The sequence below is a fragment of the Mirounga leonina genome, unplaced genomic scaffold (genome assembly GCF_011800145.1).
Source record: "Mirounga leonina isolate KUSES-001 unplaced genomic scaffold, KU_Mleo_1.0 Mir_53, whole genome shotgun sequence".
Taxonomy (NCBI): domain Eukaryota; kingdom Metazoa; phylum Chordata; class Mammalia; order Carnivora; family Phocidae; genus Mirounga; species Mirounga leonina.
In genome coordinates, this window is record NW_023270807.1 from 74,338,490 (window position 1) to 74,362,075 (window position 23,586).

Genomic DNA, 23,586 nt, shown 5'->3' on the forward strand with positions numbered 1-23,586 from the left:
ATATATATATATATATATATATATATATATATATATATATATATATAGCATACACATACCTATAGTATGTATATAATACATATAGAATATCTAAAACCCTCTCATCAAAGATCTACATTTAAAAATGAGGAAAGCTCCAATTATGAACCAATTCTCCTCCTAGCTTCTACTTTAACCCTTACTTTTCCCTCAAAGACCAAACTATGTAAAAGAAGTAAATTTTGCAATTCTTCAGTCACAGGATTTATCAGAGTGCATGTAACTGAGCCTTACCTCACCTATTAGAAAATCTTATGGAATAAGGACCGTGTCTGTTGTCTTCATAATTTTACCTCAAACATCTTGTATAGGGTATTATGTATAGCAGTAATTCATTAATTAGCTGCTGAATTTTTTCTGTTTATTTACCTCTCATTTATTCTGTAACCCAGTGCAGTCTGTTTTTCTTGCCCATAATGCTTTTAAAACTATTCTTGTGATGGTCATTTCTCTAAATACAGCAGAAATTTTTAAGGCTCTAATTTATTTGACCTTATTTTAGTAGTTTGAAACTGTTTTGGGGATGCCTATCTTGAAATTTCCACTTCTTTGATTTATGTAATGATACTTTTGATTTCCCTTCCCCCATTTTCCAGTAATCCTCTATCTCCCCCTTTCTCTGAATCTGCTAACCATTGATGTTCTACAGAGTTCCATTTTCAGTCTTCTCATTTAATCTCACCAAAAGTATGCCAAAGATTCAACACCCATCTACATGCTGATGAATCTCAAGTAATCTTCAATCTAATATGGTTTTCCAAAACTGTATAACTAAATCTCCACTATATATCTCCAACCAGATAAACCAAAATAGTTTAAGTTCATGGATAAAACCAAACTTTTTATCTGCTATTTACCTCCTTCTCCACTTTTAATCTGTTTTAATTTTATAGTGCCCATATCAGTGAATGACCTAGGCTTTCACCCAGTTTTCAACATTATAAAATCAGAAACTGTCATTCAGCTCTCTTTTTGCTCATGTGATTAGTTATCAAATTCAGTTGATTCAGTTTACTTATACCTTCTTAATTTGCCCCATTCTTTTTACATCCTCCATAACTTCAAGGACTGTCATTCTCAATTCTCACCGAGATCATAAAAACAGTCTCCTAAGCAATCCCATACCTCTAGTTCTAGTCCTTACTCCCTTCAACTGCTAAAGTCCTTACTCCCTTCAACTGCTAAAGTAAGTAAAAATATATGATGCCACTCCCAGTTTAAAGTCCTTTTGCTATTTCTCACTATGTGTAATAAAAGGGACAAACCACTTAACAAATTTCTCAGACTCTTGCCTCATAAGTGACGCTCCCCATCAGTCTCAATTCACCACTAATTTCTTCTTTGCTGTAGCACCAGGCATGGGAACTATTCCAAGCTGCATGAAGTACATTAGACAGGTCTCCTCTCAAGTGGTTGTATGTGCTTCCTTCCTCAATTTAGTCAACTCCCAGGTCTCAATCATCACCTCCTCCATGAAGTTTCCTGTAAGGTTGTTCTGCACCCAAAATGCAGCTTTGGGGAACCCTTTATATATATTCTGATATCATCTCTTGTAGTTCTACTATAGAAATTATTATCCTGTATTGTAACATTCTCTCTCTTTTCTCTACCCTTTCCAATACCCAATTATATTGAAATCACTTGAAGGTAAGAATGACTTATCATTTGCGCAGCACAATTCTTGACACAATGCAATTCTTCTATTAATGAGTGAATGAAACCAGAACCTGAATCCCATCAAGACTGCTTTTTCAGGAAGTATAGTCCAGTCTCTCAATATTTGCAGTGTACATTCATGTCTGTGGGTCTTATTGTTTAATATTTGCTATTTTTCCTTATGAGTATTTGCTTTAAAATGTGCTTTCTATGGATGCAAAGTAATTTAAAGGCATTTAGAAAAGTTTTCTAGACTAGTCATGTTCTAATTTTTGTATGCTGTGGTCATTCATTAAATGACATTTTTCTCTGAAAATGTTCATCCTCTTGCATTTATATCCCTTAATCTTTACCTACAAGTCATATGTAACCTAATAAACTGTGTTTTGTGAAATTAAATTGTTTTGAGAAAGCTGGAGGAGACTATAATAATGCTTTAATTTAGTTTCTACTTGGTGTTTTTAGCTGTAGTAGAAAAGTTAACAAACTCAAATCTCAATATTTCACTACCATATGGTGGACACATTTCTGAAATTTAATACAAGGTTAGAAATACAAAAGAGTCAGATGTTGAGCCTAGATTTAGAAAAAGGTATTTAAAAAATTTTCAAGTTATCTTGAAGAAAAATCATTTTTTTCTCATCTAATTTGTGTATCTTGAAAACATCAGGGGCACCTGGGTGGCTCAGTCATTAAGCGTCTGCCTTCGGCTCAGGTCATGATCCCAGGGTCCTGGGATTGAGCCCCGCATCGGGCTCCCTGCTCCGCGGGAAGCCTGCTTCTCCCTCTCCTACTCCCCCTGCTTGTGTTCCCTCTCTAGCTGTCTCGCTCTCTGTCAAATAAATAAATAAAATCTTTAAAAACAAAAAAAAGAAAATAAGATTTTTTTAATCTAAGTTACTTTGTTTACTGAAGTGTTAATTGTGGTTGTTATATCAACTTATATTAGACCTTTCCCTATGTGTCTGCTAGATTCCAAGAGGATCATTTATCCTTTAGCAAAATCTTCACATCTCTAAAATTATTTTGAAAACTATTGTTTCTTTGTAATGTTTTACCCAGAGTCTTCCCACCTTCCATTTTAAAGTCCTATATGCATTTACTCCTCCTTGAAATTAAATCTACCAGTTTCTAAGCCATATGCTTTGTATAATTCATTTTAGTGGGTGCTAAAAATTGTAAATGTTAACTACAGTAGAAAAAGAAATTTTAACATGTGCTAGCAAATGTCCTCGAACATCAGCAGTAGAAAGAATCCCAACTAAAAAGTCTTACCAAAGATGATTTGATCATAAACCTCTCAAGCAGAAAATTGGCAATCACTGTAGAAACAATTCCTCAGAAAGGTATTCAACTTTCAAATAACCCTGAAACAAAGCTACCAAATGACATTTGCTTTCCAAAGAGGAAACCACACTCGTCCTTCCATATCAGGGTCCTCTAGAAAGCAAGCCTGGAGCAAAACTGAAGACTCTGAAGAAAAGAGTCACTAGAAAATATGAGCCTTCTGTAATCCACAAGAGGTGAAAATTTGTGTTCTTTCTTTCCTGAACACTATAGAAGAACAATTTGTTCCAAAGTCTTTGAGAAATGGTATGGATTTGAATGGTATAGGTTATATAAAGACCATGAAAATGGACAGCTCATTAACCTCTTGGTGAGCTGAAATACGTCCATAGCATTTTGTACAATTCAATACAATCAGCCCTAGTCTGCAGTGATTCAGAACGCAAATAAAGAAGAACACTTGTTGTATTTCTTTCAGTTTTAATTTAAGACATTGAGTGGGTGTGATATGTCTTTGTGGCTCTGTCCCTTGGACATTTTGTATATATCAATACAGACACACACACATTGTGTGTGTGTGTATATATATATATATATTTTTTTTTTAATTCCACTTTTAACAGAAATTCTAGATGATTACTTTTTGACTATATATATATATATATATATATATATATATATATATATATATATATTTCAGCTACTAATAATTTCCAGAATAAATTTGAATTTGGATTTAGGTAAGGCATTAGGAATTATAGAAAATCTATTCTATTATTTGACTTAAAACATCATGATAAAACTTCACAAGTCACTGAAATAACCATGTTAGAATTGAGAAATTAAACATAATCTGAAATTTGAATCTGCTAATATATATGACCCAAAGTAAACAGAGAAGAAAAAATATATTTTATTGTACTCATTCAGTCCTATCTTCTTACACTTAGGTTATACTCATTATATAAAATGCTTACTTAACTAGTTTGTCATTTCTAACATACTTTTAGCATCAAAAGGAGGCTCCCAAGCTACAATGTTTTAAATGCAACCAAACATAGGAAATTATACCAAAGCAAAACACAACCATAAGGACTGCAATATAAGAAAGAATTCAACACTATAGAGTGTATAGAGGGACAAAAGATTCTGTTTCCCTTCACAACTGTAGAGTTCAGAAAGGAATCAGGCAAATGAGGTGGTTAGAAGGAGTCCCGCTATCTGGGTTAGAGCCCTAGGTCTTCCAGTACCTTTGAAGGTGATTCTCTTATTGAGCTCATTATTTTACAAAATAAAGGGATTGAGCTAGACTACATTTCTTTCATCTCTAAAGATCTGTAATGTAAATGAATTTAAGCTAGATTCCTCGGGAAACATTTCAGATATGATTACTATTTGTTTAAAGAGACAATGTCATGTGGAAGGGATTCTAAAAAAACTCTATTAAAAATGGATAAAATAGAAATAAGCATTAGTGATTAAAGTTGGTTAGCTCCAATTATTTGAAAACTTTTATGTCTGCATAATAATTTTTTTAAAAAAACAGTGAGCACATTAGGGAGTCACTGCATTTCAACCAAAATTTAAGAGATATTACTAATTTAAGAGTAGAAGTATATATTATTGACACTAATCCACATACTTAATATAAAATAATATTTTATGTTCCTAAAAATTAGGTTATTGAATCTAATTAGCCATGTACTCAAGCAATCCCAATTCACTCATAAATTTGAACAAAATAATATTAGATTGAAAATGCTAACTCAGAATACATCTACAGCAGTAGAATGTGTAAGGTGACAATAAATTCTCTAGAAAGTTAAGTGGGTTATAAAAGAACAGTTTCATGGAGTGATTAATCCAAATTTAGGTATGTTAAGGATGCAATTTTCATGACACAACTGTAGTGTGCAATTTAGGAACAGAAGTGGTTGACAATTTGAAATGTATTTCTTATTGAAAAATATACTGAACAGATGTTTGATCACCAATAAATCTTATCATTTATATCATACTTTTGTTTTGCTCATGTTTTTCTGAAGCAGAAGTAAAAGCAGATTGGTGTGGTGTTAAGATACTTGTGTTCTGCTCCTAGCTCTACCTTTCATTGGCTTGGGGACCCAAAGCAATTCAGTAGGTTGAATTAGAGGTTTTAACTAATGACTATTAAATCCTTTCAATCTCTAAAATGGTATCTGATTATGAAGAGTCTGTTCGGGAAAAGTCATTAGCAGGATAGTATGGGGTTATTGCTTTCTACCAATGAGTGTTCCTGACTCCCCTCCTATCTGAATTCACCGCATTTCCACATGTCTATTTCTCCAGGAACATCAGATTCTCAATTCTCTACTACAACTTCACACTTAGGCTGTCATTTCTTCTTTCAATTCCCCACATGCTCAAACCTCAGTAATTCTTCCCTTTGAATCCCATGTCTTTAAAATCTTATCTGTAATTGTTTTGTCTTCTGCATCTTTACATATTTCCTTTGCTTTTTCATTTTTAATCTGAGCACAGATGTAAGGGTTGGAATAGCCAAATATAAATGGGCAGCATATGTATTAACAAAATGTATTGTTCAGAAACATATATAATGTATACATTTTTTGACTGCATAATGACACTTAGGCTGTGAGCATCCCAAACTGAATGATTTAATTAATGCTCCCAAGTTGGTGAGAATATTGTTTCAGCTACAGATATGACAAAGTCAATCATTTAAAGATTGTGTTGGTATATAGTGCACGTGTCTATATGTGTTCATTTGGCTAAAACTGACAGGTTAGTCATATGTCAATTAACTCATATTCTAGAAACTATCATTACCTTTAATGGGTTTTATAGTTGAAAAAGGCACCTTTTGCAATTTTAAGATATTTATTTATCTGACCTTCATGAGAACCCTAGTACTTGGTTAGGGTTTGGGGGGATTCTGACATTCTATTAAGATAATACAATACTACAATTACTCCTCCTTCTACTACTACTCATGTATACTAATGTAACAAATAGATGTCCTTATGGTAAAGAAATTGAGCCAGTTTATTTTATATAGATTTTTTTAAGGTAGTCATCATTTCTAATAGATGGAGTGAGCTTTGATGGATGTAGCATAATTTGAAGTGTACTGAGAGTATCACCTCTCAAAAATACCTCTATGCCATGCAATTTCTGTGTATTATTAAAGGTTGCTCCTATGATCAAGGAGACACACAACCATGAAAGGGAAGTCCACTATCTTTTCAGTTGTTAGTACTTAAATTGAGTTTATTTAAGTTTTCAAATGTGAGTAAGAGTTCAGATCTACAATTTATAGTATGGAGATAGGAAAGAAGAAATATTTGAAAAGGAGTTAAGTGTCAGGGAAATTCTGAGGGAGGCTGACCCACCTATATTGGCACATAGAGTTGGATTTTGCAAAGCAAGAGAAGTGTGAGAAGAGAAGGAAATTTAAAAGAGAATTGAAAAAGCACATAGGTGGGAGATGTGAGGGCAGTGTTCTTGACTTTAGAGTGCTGACAATTAAAATTTCATAACAATTTTCATTAAAAAATTGTAGATCTTGGGATGTCTGTGTGGCTTAGTTGGTTAAGCATCAGACTCTTGATTTCTGCTCAGATCATCATCTTAGGGTTGTGAGATTGAGCCTCATGTTGGGCTCTGTACTCAGTGTGGAGTCTGCTTGAGATTCTCTCTCTCTCCTTCTCCCTCTGCCCCTCCCCCCACTTACACACATGCTCTCTCTCTCTGTAAAATAAATAAACAAAATCTTTTAAAAAATTGTAGATCTAAATTCTCCCTCTTAAAATTAGGGAGTAAATGTTGTAGAATAAATTTTAATATATAAGAGTCAGCTGATAATTCGTATTACTTTGAAAGGGTTGAGAGACTTGCAGACTATTTCTACCTTTTTTTTTCAGTAATTTATGTGTACAAGTGAAGAAGTTGTACATTCTTTCAAGAAGACTTGGTAGACTTTTTAATAATCATAATGGGGCTATAATTCTGACAGACTCATTCTAGATTTCAGAACGTTCGAATTACCCCTTATTTTATAGTAACCCTATACTTTCTGGCTTCTATTTAAGAGAGCAAATGGCAACTGTCCACTATCCAGAACCTGGCAAAGCTGAAGTGATAACTGGAGAAAAAAAATTATGTTTATGTCCTTTGGGTTATTCAAATATATCTTTGGATCAAAAGATACCATATGAAGTATAACTTGCTCTAAACATTTTAATACAACATAAAACTATTTTGAAATCCACTATGTGAAACAAGGTTATGCTGAGTAATAAACAACTCCCCAATCCTAGACAGTGTAAACTACATAGATTTTATTTCTTGTTCATGCTTTATGTCCATTATGAGTCTCAGAGGTCCTGCTCTGAATTATTCTCACTCTGACACACAGGCTAAGGAGCAGCTACCATCTTGAACATCATCATTGTACCATGACAGAAGGAAAAGAGTGCTGTGGAAAACCCATATGGACAATACTTACACTTAACCATTAATTCAACTGTTCACATAGCCAGACAACCACAGTGGGCAAAAGAGTGCACCTGTGTCTAAAAGAAAGAATTGGAAATATCCAAAATGTAGAATATATAGCCACCACATTTATAAATACCTTAAAGCAAATATTAAAAAATATATATCACATGGTCTTTTCTACCACATTTATTATAAATATATTACTAAGATTATTTTTGTAAGTTAGAATCTTCTATATAAGACATACATGAAGATTTACGTCAGATTATAATATCAAAGATAGTTTCATTTCTGTTATTTTTTACCGTAAGGTTTACTTTCTATCTGATAACTTTGATGTATAATTGACAGTATTTCCTTTTTGTCATGGCTACCAGGAAACTTAAGGTAAATTTGAAATTCAATCAATAGCATTTTTTTTTTTAAGATTTTATTTATTTATTTGAGACAGAGAGAATGAGAGAGACAGAGAGCACATGAGAGGGGGGAGGGTCAGAGGGAGAAGCAGGCTCCCTGCCAAGCAGGGAGCCCGATGCGGGACTCGATCCAGGGACTCCAGGATCATGACCTGAGCCGAAGGCAGTTGCTTAACCAACTGAGCCACCCAGGTGCCCCCAATCAATAGCATTTTATTGAGCTTTAGAATTATAAGTTTTTTGTGTGTTTTGTGTTTTGTTTTGTTTTCCTTAGGATGGATTTTCTATTTGTATTTGTATTTGTAATTTAATATTTACTGTCTGTATCATTTGTTGTCAAAAGACTGGTGTTTTTTGTAGAATAATAAAGGACATGCAAAAGCAAATCAATTGGAATGAAAATTTACAAGAATCCATCTAAATAATTCAAGTTAATGAAGAAATCAAACCTAAATTCAGCAACTATGAGAAACGAATGATAATCAGAAGACTATACACTACATGCCAAAATGTATAGGAAAAAAAGTATATGCAGAAGAAAACTTTATGGCATTAAAAGCGTATGTTATAAACTTCCTTAAGAAATCGGTAATAAATAAAAATTAAAAAGATAATGATAAAATATGTAAATATATGAAATACTTAAAGCAAAAAAGCTGGTTATTTATAAAGAAAAATAAATAGAAAAACTGACAGGTGTCATCAAGAACAATTGATGGATGAAGAAACATGAAGAAAATTAACTATGAGAATAGGCAACAGGTACTTATATAACAGGAAGTTATATAATTAGTAGAGGACGTTACAGACAAATTTTAGGCTGAACATTTAAGAGAATGGATAAAATGGATCTATGTTAGAAAAGCAAGTCATCATGATTTGACCCTGCAGTGAACCTTAATTTCTTTATTTTAATTTTTGCAAATATTTCCTCACACTCAATGGGTTGCCATTTTACTCTGACAATTGTTTCCCTTGCTGTGCAGAAAATTTTTTTTTTAAAGATTTTATTTATTATTATTTATGTGACAGAGAGAGAGATAGCGAGAGCAGGAACAAAAGCAGGGGGAGTGGGAGAGGGAGAAGCAGGCTTCCCGCCGAACAGGGAGCCCGATGTGGGGCTTGATCCCAGGACCCTGGGATCATGACCTGAGCCGAAGGCAGACGCTTAACCGACTGAGCCACCCAGGCGCCCTGTGCAGAAAACTTTTAATTTGATGTAGTCCTACTTGTCTAATTTTGCTTTTGTTGCCTATGCTTTTGGTGTCATATCCACAAAATCATTGCCAAAACCAAGGCCATGAAGCTTCTCTCTTATGTTTCCTTCTAAGAGTTTTATAGTTTCAAGTCTTACATTTAAGTCTTTAATCCATTTTGAGTTGGTTTTGCGGTATGATGTAAGATAAAGGTCCAATTTCATTTTTTTGCATGTGGATATCCAGATTTCCCAACACCATTTTTTAGAGACTATCCTTTCCACATGTGTATTCTTGTCACTCCTGTTAAAGATTGGTTGGCAGTATATGCATTTCCGTAACCTGTAGTTGACATATTAAGACAGTCCATCCATACATATACCTTAAATGGAGTGTTTTAGAGCATATTTCTCAAGGAAACAAACCAAAAGTTTCTAACACAGTTTTGCCACCTTGTGAGGCACCATCTGATTCATAGACAAAGTCAACTTGCATATATATGGTGACCATTTTCTAACAGCAAGCAGTCAAATATCTTCTTTTTACAACAGTATATTCTGACAAATTTCTGACATATCAGACTAAAGTATTTTGAGGAATAATCTTTTCTTGATAATTTGTGTAAAAGCACCATAGAGGCTAGTGGTGGCCCTGTTGGCAAACATATCTCATTATATTTTATTTCTTCAAATGAAATGAAATGTTGACTTGACGTATTTGATGGAGGCTCTTTAAGCTAGGTCAGATCCGACAGTGATATTAATATTATGTTGTTAGTTTTTTTAATGTGATACAAGAGTATGTTCAAAGTACATAAACATATATAAACATATATTACATATAATATATAAATAAAAGCATTTTGCTAAGTTAGTAATATATTATATTAAGAAGATGCTTCAGAATGTTGTTGTTGTTGGTTTTTTTTTAATAATAAACCCAGCTTGAAGCTAGTTGTCTCCTGGATATATTATATAATCATATCAGCTTATTTTTCACTTTAAATCCTTGCATCACATAATAACAAATTTGTGTGCTTTTCTTGAGACAGTTACTTAGTGCTTGGGATTTCTGCAAAAGCAACTTTCACATTAAACAGTCAGAACAAATACATATATTTTATATTTTCTCAGTCTATCTCCATAGAGTTCATAATTAATGTTCAGAAGCCAGATTTAATTAAGACGATGCCAACAAAATATATGTTGGATCTGAGTGATTTGAGAATAGGATTGTTTTCTTTGTGCATTTCAAGTTTGTAATTAAGCAAAGTATCTTTGGATGGAAGATGATTTAGCATCCTTAACCAAACACCCACGTTTTTAAACAAACTTGTAATTTGCATATTCTAGGTGATTTGCATTTGCAGAGACTGTGCTTTGAGTTCTATACTAGGCTATTCAAATTCAGGTTACGTGGGCAGGCAAATAGCACAATGCATCCTTGTCTGTTACCAAAAAAAAAAAAAAAAAAGAGAGAGAGAGAGAGAGCAAGCAGCTGCAGCAAGCAGCAAAGTACCCATGAACTTTCATAATGATCCAGCAATGGTCACACCAGCTGCTACAGCTATAACTGGTATGCTCACAAAGAAAAGCTATCATGTCAGTATGAGGAGGTAATAAGTGAAGAGAGGTGGAACCAAAAGAAATAATTATATTTTTGGACTTGAAAATTTATTTGATTAGAATATATATATTAATAAGTCTTCTTGATCATGTAGGACTTATTACTATACTGATCAAACTTTGGTTATATATACTTATCATTAAGAAATAATATAATGTAGTGGGGTTTTTCTGGTTTTAAGTAAATATGATCCTAATATAGAATCAACAACCAGAGCATGAAATCACACTTCAGAACATGAAATCACACTTCAGAACATGATCAATTAACTACGTGCATAATCAATCAGGTGTTAAACAGTCAGTGAAATTATTATGGACCAAAAATAAAGCCACTATAAACAAATTTTATATAAATTTTAAGTAATTACCTATATTCATAAAAATACTTTTTAAAGCAATGTTTTCTTAAGTTAATCTTTAAGATCTTTTTAACTGTGCCTAACAACTTTTCTGCCTTTAGAAGATTGAATACTTTCATTATTAAAAATATGTTCAGCAATAATCTAAGCAACACGATTCTGTCTTTGCTAAATTATTTTTATTATAGGTCTCAAATGAGACATTAAGTTGGCAGGTTTTTCTCTGTTCTTTTCTCTCCATCAACCCCACGCCACATCAACAGCTCTCCCCTCTGGATAGCCTGTTTCCTCATTTCTGCTTAAGTCTTGCTCTTGCTGAAGCTTGTTTCATGTATATTGTTTATACACTAAAAGCATATTTTAAAGTACCAATGTACCTTTCTTTCAACCTTTTCCATGATAAAAGGTTCATCTTAAAAAGACTTAAATAAAGGTAATTTGGATGTAATTGATCATATTGTCCCTTCAGCTTTCATTTAACATTAAAAGTATATTCCCAAAATACTGTGGAAATCAAGTTAAAAATCATCCTTAGTAGCAATAAGCTGTTTTGAGAGAAAACTGATAAAATGTCTTGATCAATGTATATAGTGACATTCAAATTGAAAATTCTATGGCAGAAATCAAACATTCAACTGACTGTCTCCCTTGAGAATATATTCTTAGGAGAGAAAAATAGATATTTCATGTGTTCATCATCCATTTACTAGCTTATTAACTAGTGGAAGGGACAGAAGTTAATTATTACCCAATTATATATTAAATTGCAATCTGAAATAATAGTGATAAAATTAAAGTTTCTTCTTGAACAGATAGATTCTGTCAGATAGTTTTGTATTCATACTGAGTAAATAAATATTCTTTTTTAAATCTCCACCATTTTAGAAATGCCTATAAACTGAATTTATCTTATGGGCAACATATTGCTATTTTTTAGCAATTTTAGAAGTAATATTTCCATAAATATATGTAGTATATTCTTTAAGATTACAACAGGCTTAACTTTTTCATGCAAACATTTTAAATATTAATATGATAAATGTTATCAATATATTTCAGGATACTGGTATGTTTACTGCATTTGTGGATTTTATTATGTTTATTTTTTGACAAATTAATTCATATCATTTTGAATTATTTTTTCTGAATGTGAGACATCCTAAGGAAATTCCTAGTAAGTATATACACAAATATATAAACAGTATATTTTTGGAAGTTTATTTTTTAATTTAATTTTGTAAGAGAACAAGATTGAAGTTATGGCAGTTTCATTTTGTACTTTCAATGTTAAAATTTGGATTTTGCAATTCAATGTGATTATTACAAATAGTTCATTTAAGATAGCAATGCTATTGTCAACATGTGTTAACCCTTAGAGAATGTAAACACTATTCATTTACATATCATAACCATAATTTTCTCTAGATTTATCAAAATATTGGATTAAGGATTTATTGAAAAGAATGGATAAAAGAAATCATTAAATAATATTTAAATATTGTATTAGTTATTTACATATAAATAAAGAATTCATATGTCATTTTCATACATTTTCATAGAAACCTTCCAGTTATTTCTATTTCCTCTCCTTCCCATATCTATCTCCAGCTAAGATTTGGGATCCATTCAGGAAGACGAACAGTTATAATGACCTCGAATGCATTTATAGAAGCAAGTGAATGTGTTTATTGGGGAAAAAAAATGGAATTGTAAAATTAACCAGAATTACAGCTGTGAGTATAATGGTGAGGTAGAAAAGCTTTCTTTTTATTTAGCAGTAGCTCACAATATTTTTTTTTTCCTTTTAATTAAGAATTTTTGTCCTCAGCAAATGTTATTGAATAAATAAGTCCTACTTTGAAGAAAAGGGATTGGTAACTTCAGGTATAATTGTCATCTATCTTCTTGTGTCTATTTTCTACTTTTCCCCTCCTCCCCCCATTAATATCTTTCTTTTTATACAGAAATGTAATTTAACCTGAATACTTCTTCAATAACTCAAAAAATATGTAAATTTAGCATATCAATAAATTAACTTTGAAATAGAGGTTACTAGAGGTGCAAGTAATCAACTATGAAAGTAATACGGATTTTAAAATAAATTCCATGACAGTTTTAGTAAAAATAAAAAAATAAAATAAGAGACTACTATATGTGAAATGACACTTATATTCTGATCTGGGAATTTAAAATTTATATTATAAATCTTGGTAATTTTTCTGACCACTGGATTCATATATTCAACTCCTTGCTCTACCTCTCTCTACATTTGAATAGGCATCAGAAAATTAATATATCCAAAACAGAACTAACTCTAAATCCAACCTTCTTCAAAAACAAACAAACAAACAAACAAACCTGTTCCTTCCACAAAGCTTATATCTCAGTAAATGGCAATTTTGTTCTTCCAGGTTCCTAGGTTTTTCTCTCTCACATTTTGCATCTAATTTATCAAAATATTCTGTGAATTCTCTCTTCAAAATATATCCCAGTCCTGTCATTTCTCACTGCCACACCACAAGTACTCTGTTCCACAGTATCCAATCTGTTCTTTGGTAATATCTTCCTAATTGAACTTCCTGATTGGCTCCTAGCCCCTATCACCACTAGAGGGATCCTTGAAAGACAGACAGATCAAGTAATTCCTCTTCACAAACCCACCAGTGGGTTTCACTTCATTCAGTGTGAGAAAACACCTTGTAATGGCTAAAAAGGTCCTACATGGTCATTCTCCACTCATTGTTTTCACACTCTCTCCATCCACTCCATTCCTACCACACTGACTTCTGAATTGTTATATCTCAACAAGCATCATCTCACTTCAGAGCCTTTACATGGTTCTTTTCTCTGCTTGAAGTTTCTTCTTTAATAACTCATGAAACTGTATGACTTTCTCCACTACTTTTTTTAAGCCTGTTCAAATCTCAGTCACTCAATAGAACTTTTTCACTTTATTTAGCACCCACACATATTACCTTGTGTTTACACTTCTTAATTTTTTTCTATATTCCTCTCCCAATATGAAAATTCCGTGAAGAAAGGAAATTTTTTCTATTTTTTGTTTTACTGCTATATACATATTGCTCCTAGAAAATTCCTACAACACAGTAGGTACTAAATAAATATATGCTGAATAAATGAACACATTTACATTTTAAAAGGCATAAGAGTAGGGGTGTGTAGGTGGCTCAGTTGGTTAAGAGAGCCACTCTTGATTTCTGCTCAGGTCACGATCTCAGGGTCATGAGATGGAGCCCCATAGGGCTCATGCTGGGCGTGGAACCTGCTTCAGATTCTCTCTCTTTCCCTTTCCCTCTGCCCCTCCCCACAAACTGATCACAATCTCTCTAAAAGCAAATAGATAAATAAGTAGATAGATAAATAAATAAATGGAGTAAGGGTAGCTTTAAAGAAAATAATCCAAGAGAACTAATAGTTTTCATTAATCTATTTTGCCTTCCTCTTATTCTCATAGTAATTAACTAATCTTCATGATTTTTCCATTGGTCCTCTGGGAAATCTCAAATATTATTTTAGATGTAAAGATAGCCTGAATATCTCCTTTTATTTTTTTCTAAATTTAGAGTCCAATCCTGAGTAAGCACTTGTTTAACACAGAATGGTGGGAAGTGATGTCAGCAAGTTTGGCAAATAGTTTGTTCCCAACTTTAATTCCCCTCACAAAAGGCTAACTAGCATAGATAAGATGCCTGTGTGAAATCCCAGAACCCAGAAGTAAGGCTGAAGTACCTTCCTAGATGATAAAAACAAAAACAAAACCAAACCAAAACAACAACAACAAATGCATTTGAAGAGTAAGAGAAGTAATTACACTTTGACTGCATTGCCCTTCCCCAAGACTGGCACAATGCCACACCAAGATGGTCCCTTAGGGCTCCCAGTTTCTCCAGTAGGAAAAAGAAAACCCAAGGAGGGCATTCAGCTTTCTCAGTGCTAAGGGATGCTTTCTAGGAGGCCCACTTAGGTCTCACTTCATGGGACATCACTAGGGAAATAAATGGAACTAGATCATCAGGGATCAGCTAGGGGTACAGGAAATAGGTGGGGGCTCACAGCAATTAGCACAAAGATCTTGGTGAACCACATTCCTGCTGATGGCAGTGCCCACGCAGAGGTACCAGCTAGCAGCTCTGCCCATTTGCAAAGAAAAGTGAGTGGTCCCATCTGGCCAAGGAGCCCAGGGGGAAGTCCTATATAGTTTCAGTCCCCAAAGGACCCTACTAGCTACAGAGCTCATTTTACATCTCCACCCATACAGGGAAGCAAGTCAGCATCTCCACTCAAATGCTGAGCAGAGCCTCCAGACCTGTTGACCAAGAAATCTGATTGGCAACTTTGGGACAGCCTCAAAGACTAGCCTACAGCCCCACCCAAGCTAAGAGGCAAGCCAACAGTCACTGACTATGCTATGGTGAAGCACAGCCTTCAGCCCCATTTGCCCAACTAGTTCAGCCAAAGACCCTGGGCAGCTGCAGAGCCCATCCTACTGTTCTGCATAGGTAGAGAGCCAAGTCAGCATCCATACTCAACCATTGAGCTTAGCCTCCAGCCCTGACTGACCCAGAAGCTTGAACAAGAACTCTGCACAGCCTTAAAGCCCAGCTAAGGTGCAGCCCAGACAATTTTTTGGATATGACACCAATAGCAGAAGCAATAAAAGCAAAAATAAATAGTGGTACTACAACAAACAAAAAAGTTTCTGCACAATGAAAGAAAGAATCAACAAAATAAAAAGGCAACCTGCATTGTGGGAGATATTATTTGCAAACCATCTATGTGATAAGGATAATATAAAAAAATGTAAGGAACTAATACAACTCAATAGGAAAAACAAACAAACAAACAAACAAGTAAATGATCTGATTAAAAATGGGCAAAGAAATTGAACATGCATTTCTCCAAAGTAAACAATACAATTGGCCAACAGGTACACTAAAAGGTGCTCAATATCACTAATCATCAGAAAAATGTAAATCAAAACCATAATGAGATATCATCTCACATCCTTTAGAATGGCTACTATGAAAAGACAAGAGATAACAAGTGTTGATGAGGATGTGGAGAAAAGGGAACCCTCATGCACTGTTGGTGGGAATATAAATTGGTGCAGCCACTATGGAAAAGAGTATGGAGTTCCTCAAAAAACTGAAAATGGAAGAACCATATGATTCAGCAATTCCACTTCTGGGCATATATATGAAGAAAGTGAAATCACTATCTTGAAGAGATATATACATCCTCATGTTCACTACAGCATTATTGACAATACCCAAGATATGGAAATAAGCTGAGTGACTATCAATAGACACATGAACAAGGAATTGTGTTCTCTCTCTCTCTCTATATATATACATATATACACAAATATATATGGAATGGAATATTATCCACCATAAAATAAAGGAAATTCTGCCATTTGCAAACAACATGGAGGAATCTTGAGGGCATTATCGTAAGTTAAATAAGTCAAAAGAGAAAGACAAATACTGTATGATCTCACTTATATGTGAAGTTTAAAAATGTCAAACTCATAGAAACAGTATATTGGTGATTGCCAGTGTCTGGGGATGGGGTTGGGGAGGAGGGTAGGTGGGTTGGAAAATGAAGAGATGTTGGTCAAAGAACAAGAATAAAAACTTCCAATTATAAGATGAATAAATTCTGGAGATGTGTTCATAGTACAGTTACTACAGTTAATAATACTGTATCATAGACTTGAAGGTGCTAAGAGAGTAGATCTGAAATGTTCTCATCATGCACACAAAAACAAGAACTTATATGAGGTGATGAATGTGTTAACTAACCTATTTTGGTAAGCATTTCACAATATATATGTATATCAATTTGTCATGTTGTACACCTTAAACTTACACAATGTTATGTTTCAATTATATCTCAATAAAGCTGGAGAAAAAAGACATAATTTTTAGTATTTGAGAAAGACTAATTGGTTAACTATTTAATAAAAATATTAATAAACCACTCAAAATAAAAAGAAGGTAATGTGACTACCAAACACCTTAGCTCTTTCTATTAGTGTGAAGCATTTTTCCTATTCCTTAAATAATGCAAAACATAACAATGTTTACAGAAAGCACAGGAAATTATTCAAGTCATTGAAGTTCAGATATCAAAGCAGATCACACAGATTATTACATATTACATATAATCTTTCCTAATGTGGACAAAGTAAACCAAAGAAGCAAGTCCATCAAAACTGAGCAAATTCTACCAAAGTTCTAATATATAGCTTATTCAGAGATGAAGTCATCATAAATCAAGAAAAATAAAATTCACTTTCCAAATTTTATCTTTCATCATGTTCTTTTACATTCTGGAACATACTGATACATTATTTTAGGACAGTAATTTTTTTAAAAGCATTCATTTTTTTAAATAAATCAATAAATATTTTAAACATGTTTTAGTTTATATTTTTCATATAGTAAAATATTTTTAAAAACATATATCCTTAGTGATTTAAAGAATGTAAAGAAATCCTGAGGTCAAAAAATGTGAGATCATCTGTTTTAGGACACAATTACTCTTTGGTCTTAAACACACACACTCACACATACTCTAAAATATGCAAAGAACTCTTAAAACTTAACAATAAGAAAATAAACAACCCAAATAAAAAATATGACAAATACCTTAAAAGACGTTTCACCAAAGAAGATATGCAGATGGAAAATAAGTATACAAAAGATGTTCCAAATCATATATCATCAAGGAAATGGAAATGAAAGTGACAGTAAGATACTACTACACACTTATAAGAATGACCAATATTCAAAATACTGACAGCCTCAAATGATAGTGAAGATATGCTGGAGCGGGAGCTCTCGTTCATGGCTGGTAGAGATCCAAAATGGTGCAGACATTTTGGAAGACAGTTCGTCAGCTTCTTAAAAAACTGAACATACTCTTATCATATAATTCAGCAATGGTGCTCCTTGCTATTTACCCAGAGGAGTTGAAAATTTATGTCCACACAAAAACCTACACATGGATGTTGATAGCAGTTTTATTTATGATTGCCAAAACTTAGCAACCAAAATGTCCTTCAGTAGGTGAATGGATAAATAAACTGTGATATATTTAGACAATGGAATATGATTTAGGACTAAAAAGAAATAATCTATCAAGCCATGAAAAGACATGGAGGAACAGTAAATGTATTACTGAGCAAAAAAAAAAAAAAAAAAAAAAGCTGAAAGGCTACATACTATATGATTCCAACTATATGTCATTCTGGAAAAGGCAAAACTTTGGAGACAGTAAAAATAGTGATTGCCAGCGGTTACAGTTCCAGTGGGATGAACAGGTGGAGCACAGAGGATTTTTAGGGCAATGAAAATATTCTTCATGATACCATAATGATGGATACATGTCATTATACATTTGTTAAAACCCATAGAATGCATAGACCAAGAGGAAATCATAATATAAACCATGGTCCTGGGTTAATTAAGATGTGTCCGTATAGGTTCATCAACTGGAACAAATGTACCACTCTGGTTGGGAAGATGTTGATAATGAGAGAAGCTGCGCATGTGTCGGGGATGGTGGTATTTGGGAACTCTCTGTATCTTCCCCTCAATTCTGCTCAGAACCTAAAACTATTTTTAAAAATGGTCTTAAAACACACACACAAACATAGGGTTTCATTGTTGTGTCACTATTGTATTAGTATAGTCTCAACCACTCATAGTAATTGTAACTATTGCCCAAAGTAATGGATTTCTATTTCACAGAGAAAACCAAGACATGGATAATTGAGAAACGTCTGCAATACAAGCATTTTGATGAACCATCTAAGTGCTTGAACACACACTAGTTTCATTCACCAGATTTACCTTAGTTATGTCATTTGTTATTTAAAATGTTAAATGTTTGGAAGACAGTTCGTCAATAACTCATCTCAGCATCCCAGGGAATTAAACAGATGGACGTTTCTTAAGGGCTACATGAATCACATAAAGAGAAGAATTGTTAAAAGTTAAACTTCTAAGTCTACTGGGCATAAAACTTGAATTGCTGTAAGAGAAATTCATATTTGTGTGACTTGCTATCCATATTTGTTATCTGACTTGCTGAAAGAAGGAATTATTTTTAATTCCACAGCATTTAAAATATTAGAAAGTCAGTATCTTTACTTCCTGGTAATTTTAGGAAAATTCTATTGAAATAAATGCTTAATTACCTTTATAAACCAATTACTTAATACTCTCTGGAGATGGGAAAATATTTCATCATCACAGAAGTAAAGAGCCTTCTGAATTGCAAATACAGACACATAAATACATAGATTGTTTAAAGCTTCAGTTTTATAATTTCAGCAACAGGTCAAGAGTACAAACAGAAACACAAATATTCAGTTCAGACTTCAAGGAGGCTTCCTCCTTCTCAGACATAAAATTATTCACCAATTTGAGTTTAAAACAGACAAACAGACAAAATAACACAAAGGACAAACAAACTAGTCCTCCATTGTCTCTCATCTAACAAATAATATATCTCTATTGTCCATCTATAGAGATCATCAAATACTCAGACTATAAAACCAAAATCCCAATCACTGCTGTCCCGAATGGGATTAATTTATCATCCATGCATGCACCAGAAAACAAAACACATCACAACATAAAATCAGTAAAGAAAAATTTCTAAAGAAGTGATTATAAAAGTTAAACTTCTATTGATGCTTGATATTCTCTCTGGAAATATATAAATATATGTATATATATGTAGATTTATCTATCTGCATATTACATAGATAGATACATCAGTTTAAACTATCCTATGGTTTACCTCTCTCTGTCAGGTGACTCTTTTGGGCATCTCAGTGGATGAACTCCAAAACTGTTGAAATAATTTTTTAAGGTAACTCTCATACAAATATAAATTGAAATGTGTCAAATATTTTATTTTTCCCATTAAGAGGGAACCAGTAATGTAAAATACCAGTTCAAAGGAGAATTCAAAGAATACACGCAGGTAGAGGTAATCAGAAATGCTGAAATGAATTTGCAATGAAATGTAAAACTAACCCCTTCATTAACTGCATCTTCACTGGGAACCATACATTTGCATTATTTCTTACAAAATTATTTACACCGTCATCAGCCTTTTACAAGTGTTTTCTTTCTCTACAAAGTTGCAAAATATTCAGATACAATGAAAGATTCTAATGTCTATAATATCTAGTAAACCTGGAAGGTGCCTGTAGATCTAGATAATGCCTAGCAAAGCGTACCTGTTTATCTTCTTGCCCTTTACAAAATATTTTACATTTTGCTTTCCTAACATAAAGTCTTTCAAAAAAGAGTTCCTGGGTGTTAACTGGCTTACATCTGGGAACTGGGCACACAAATATGAATTTCTCTTACAGCAATTCAAGTTTTATGCCCAGTAGACCTACAATTCTTCTCTTTATGTGATTCATGTAGCCCTTAAGAAACGTCCGTCTGTTTAATTCCCTGGGATGCTGAGATGAGTTCACCATCGTCACAGACCTCTGTAGCTTATTATGTCAATCACCCACACCTTGTGCCCAAAGTTTAACACTCATAATCACCTCTGTCTGGAATTCTGTTATTTCCATTGAAAACAAGGATCTAATGGCTTTAAAGTGTCATTTACTACCATTTCTAGCTTGCAGTGAAAAGACACCACAAAATTTTACAAGGATGTTTTTGGCCTCTTCTCATGTGAACTATATAGATAGATTTCTCTGTTCTATTTTTTTATTACATGTTTCAGATACAGGAGCTGATTCATATAGGACATCTAATGTCTGTTGTTTCTGATCATGAACTTTTCTCCAATTAAATCATCTTGGTTTTTCTTCTTCTGTGATTATTTATGTTATTCTTTTAAATCTTCCTATAACTTTTAATGACTTTCTATTTTAATTATTTGTTTATTATGATTCTTATAGCAATATTTCCCTCCTAAAGATTTTATTTTATTGTTGTTCTTATTGTCTTGTTTTATTTAGTCATTGATCTCCGGTTTCATGATATAGAAGGAAAAAGTAACTCAAGGTTTAAATTTTTCCAAGAAACACACTAAAGTCTATATAACACATCCCTTTTTATATTTTCTTATGTTTTCACATTCCTTATCATAAATATAGCATAGATGAAAATGTATGTATGATGTGTATTTAAATAATAATAATAGTGATAATAATAACATAATCTCATTATACCCCAAAAATAGAATTTTGCCAATTACCTTGGAAGCCTCTTGTTTCTCTCTCCCCAGTTAAGAACCTCCTCACTTCCTTTTTTAATTTATGACTTCATCACTAAAAAGAGATGCAATAGAATAGTGTTTTAAGAAAGTGGATTGTAGATAAAAAGGAAGGACTCATTTTTTCAAGATCTCACGAAAAGTAAAAAGAGTTAATCTGCCCGGGGAAATTGATAAATAACAATCAACACCAAGACTCATACTGGAGCAGTGACTGAAATTCAAGTCTAGAGAAGAAATCCTACAAGAGTAGAGGTAGAAGACATACGAAAAAATTAACCTGGAAAGGGTTCCACTCAGTAACATAAGTTTGCTGGCAGTTAAGTAATGTTTATAAAGCTCATAGGGGGAAAATTTCATGACACGAGTAGTCTATATCTTAGTTATTATTGAGAAAAAAATCTGGACATGTTAATAAAACTTATGAAATACAGAAATGTGGGTTGAATTTGTAGTACTAATTGTCATGTGAGAAAATATTTACTATTTTCAACAAAAGAGTCATAATCTGAAGTTTTCCTGATGTACATAAATAAGTTTTACTGAATTTGTAATAACTTATGTTAATTCTATTTGTAACTTAACTCCATTTATTACTTCTACTATGGCATAAAATAATCTCTAGAGTTCAGAGAATAATTAGTTATGTAATGGTAACAGTTTTTCTTTCATTCAAATTCATAAAACTGTGCTTTGATTCAGATATAAAATATTTTTAAAAGAATCCAAATTGTTGTGTAATTTATTATTAACAATATAGTTATTATATTATATTTATTACCAATTTTGTTTGTGGAGGGAAATCTAGAAATAAGATTTTAGTGTTAATTATTTTGTTCATTGAAGATGCAACAAAAATACAATTCAATGTCAAAAAATACAATACAATGAGAAAAATTGGTGCAGGATTTTCCAAGAGATCTTGTTAATATTGCTAATAATGCATGATGAAAGATGTATCCATCACACTCACCTTAAATCAGGTAAATGGAGTTATTTGTTATCATCAATATTAATTGTATCAATACTAATTATATTTATTTAAAAAAAGATTATAACCCCCCACAAGTCCTTTTCCCTTAGAGCCAAAATGTTTGTATCCAACTCTAAAATGTAGGAAGCCCAGATCTACAAAGATGAAAAACTATTCAGCCATAAACAAAGGTTAAAAACTCTGTGATAATACGGGGATATTTTAAATGTTTTGTTTTGTCATTAATTGTTTTAGTTTAAAATTAGTGGATAGACAGCAGAATAATACATTTCTGCCTACTCAACAGGTATCTAGTATCCTGGATTTTCCAGCTCTTTGATTAATTAAATATTACTTCAAGCCTTGAGAAAGGAGTCAGTCATTCCTGCAATTCACAAGTATTTATTGTAACTTCTATTTACAGTTAAAAAGGAAATTTGACACATCTGTGCCTGAGGAATCATGATATTTAAAGAAAATGTCACTTTTTTCCCTTTTCAATTCATCACATTAATTCAATTAGAACATTGAATTTAGATATCTGATTGATGTCAATGTATATTAAGATATTAGAATAAACTTTGGAAAGCTTGATGATCCTTTGGGGTTTATTTGAATAATGAATGTGCACATGTTCCATACATAATAGCATAACAATTTAACTTTGCTCTGTGATCACATGCTTTAATTGAAGGTGATTATAAACTCATTCAGCATGAAGAAACTCTTCTTTGTATTGGTTTTCAACTTGTTCATCTTTTGAAGTATCCTAAAGACTTTTATAACCACACAACTCATCCAATATAATAAATTCTGAGTCCTAGGGGAATATAATTATGTTAACAAGCATCTTTGCCTTTTATCCTAGATTCCATTCAGATTCCTGCCACTAAAATCTGGCAAATCCTGTAAATCCTGTTCCCAGATATACTCTTACACAGGAGTACACAGAGATTTATCTCTCCTTGTGAGTCTGGAATCAATGAGAGGTGATGAATTATCCCAAGGAAAATAAGCATCCTCTGTGAAACAATGACCCACATAGTGTCTCTAAGACTTTTTGTGCCTGAAAAAAAATGGTTCCTTCAGATACTTGAGTTGGGAATAGCAAGATGATTCTACTCTTAATGAAGTTTCTGAAATATTAGGACTTTCAACATTATCAAATTTATCTGGGTCTATACAAAAATTCCATTTTGCATTCCATTTAGTTTCCAAATCGTTCCTTATCATGACCCTTTCTTTAACATA

At 32.8% G+C, this 23,586-nt stretch overlaps 1 pseudogene; it reads left to right on the forward strand.

The window, feature by feature from the left end:
- LOC118001357 overlaps positions 1–23,586 on the forward strand; it is a 54,266-nt pseudogene that overhangs the window by 15,899 nt on the left and 14,781 nt on the right.